Below are 2,274 nucleotides of genomic sequence, written 5' to 3'. Positions count from 1 at the left end.
ACCTATTAAGAAAAAGAAGAACGGAGGAGAGGAAACATTTATTAAGCCCTCACTTGAGGCTGGCCCCATGCTGGGTGCTTTTATATGTATTTACTTGTTTGTAAAGTGAAGAAGGAAGCTTAAAGGGGGAACCAGAAAGCCAAATGCCTGCTTGAGTTTACAGCCTGACTGTATCACAAGGTAGGGGATATAACCTTAAACTAGAGAACAATCTTTCATATTCTTCGCCACTCTAAAACACAGTTTCTATTTAGACAACTAATGGTCCTTAAAATGTCTCATCAAGGAAGCTGCAGAACATTTTTAAAATGTAGAGTTGTTTTTCCTTTCTTTTTTCCAGGTAATAAACACTTGACATTTAGGAAATGCAGTTCTAAATTTACGAAGCACACAGCAATTTTCAACCACGTTCTCCGTACTGCAAGATGTCAATCAGTATTTATATACCTTTTTGAACAGGCTTTCATTTACTAGTGTGATGATGCCTTTTTAGAAAGGGAGATTATTGCCCAATTCACAAAGAATGAAGTGTTAGTCAAATTAAAAATTTTAAAAGGATACCTATGTTTTAATTCTTTACCCTGCCTTTCTTAGTGTCCCATGTACCTTGCACAGTTATAAACTATGGCTTAAATACATCCACTCAGCTCATCACAAGAATGTCAGCAGTAGATTTAGCAAAGGAGAAAATGCAAAATCTCTGGCAAGCCACAAAATCCCACCCTGGCTATCTTAAACACATGGCAAATTTATTCGAATGCTACAGGAGTTGGAGGACCAGGCTTGGAAAACAGCCAAGAAGCAGGGGGAAGCTAGAGAGCGGGAACCACACAAGAGTTCACATTGTGGTCTAGTCGACAAATCATCAGCGATAACACTATGAACACGAACCTGCAGCCATCCCTCTACTTTCCTAACACCGATTGAAGATTTGAAGTTCAAGAAAAGAGACTCCCGCTTCCTGACTGCTTTGTGGAAGATAGAGGAAAGATCTAGTTACTTAGACTTCAGTAGAAAGACTTCCACACTAGGGGAAATTTCCTAAAAGGGAGAATAGGGTACTAATAGAAGAATTCTTCAGATGTTGGACAATGCCTTGGATGGCACATGTCACCAACTTTCCAGGAAAACCTTATCTAAAATAGAGCGTATAACATATCCTTACATCTCATCTTAGCTCTCTTCCTCTGGCTATGACCACTATCCTTAGAACCAACTAAATAGAAAAGAGGAATCTTGGCTACGATCTAGTTCAAAGTCTTCTTTTTACAGATAAAGTGAGGGTCTGAGGGATCGTGGTTTGCCCATCACCAGTAGAAAGTAACAGTGCCACCACTTGAACCCATTTTTTCTGAGCCCACAAACAGTGCCTTTTTCAACTGGTCATGCTGATCAAGTCTCAATCATCCACTGTTAGGTTTCAATTTTAGTGGTGTAAACAGGGAGCATTTTCACTATTCACTCAAATAGTCTTTCTGCTTCACAAGCCTCTCTCGTAAGTTCCATGGTAGTGCGGAGATCTGAGTTTGTTATTTGCCAACTCCATGGTCTCAAATAAGTGGCTTAATCTCTTTGAACTTTGGTTTCTTTACCTGTAAAACATGTGAATATACTCATCCTTTCTACCTTACACCATTGTTTTACAAAATAATTGTGATAATGCATAAGAAAAACATTTGCATACCTTAAAAAACTACATGTATGTAAACAATATTTTAAAATACCATTTAACTACTTACAATAATTAAAACATGACTTTTTAAAACCTGATTCACATAGTTCCTCTGTAATCAATAGGGAGGGCTGCAATTCCTGTCTCCATTTTGCAGTTTGCTACGCCAAGGATATTAATTGATTTACCTGAAAGGAGGGTATTTAGGTAGAGAAGTCAGAGAAAGAGGAGCCCAGAACCCGCATCTCCTGAGTCAGAAAACGCTGTATTGATATTAATATCCTATTGATATTGATAGCAACTAATTTTGAGGGCTGGTTATGTATCAGGATCTCAACCGACTTTTCTAGTCGTTACACCACCCAAGTAAGTTATAATTTTCCTATTGTGCAGAATGACTGTGTATTAGTGTGTTTTCTGTTGCTTGTAGCATAATACCTGAAACTGGGTAATTTATTATTTTTTTTTCCTTTTTGTCTTTTTTCGTGACCGGCCACGGGAACGCAACCCTCGGTGTTGCTCCCGCCCCTCGCTCAGCCAGTGAGTGGCCGGTCTGTATGTGGGATCCGAACCCTCGGCGGGAGCGCCACCGCGCTTCCCAA

The sequence above is a fragment of the Galeopterus variegatus genome, unplaced genomic scaffold, assembly GCF_000696425.1.
Source record: "Galeopterus variegatus unplaced genomic scaffold, G_variegatus-3.0.2 Scaffold2637, whole genome shotgun sequence".
NCBI lineage: Eukaryota > Metazoa > Chordata > Mammalia > Dermoptera > Cynocephalidae > Galeopterus > Galeopterus variegatus.
This window is presented reverse-complemented; position numbering follows the sequence as displayed.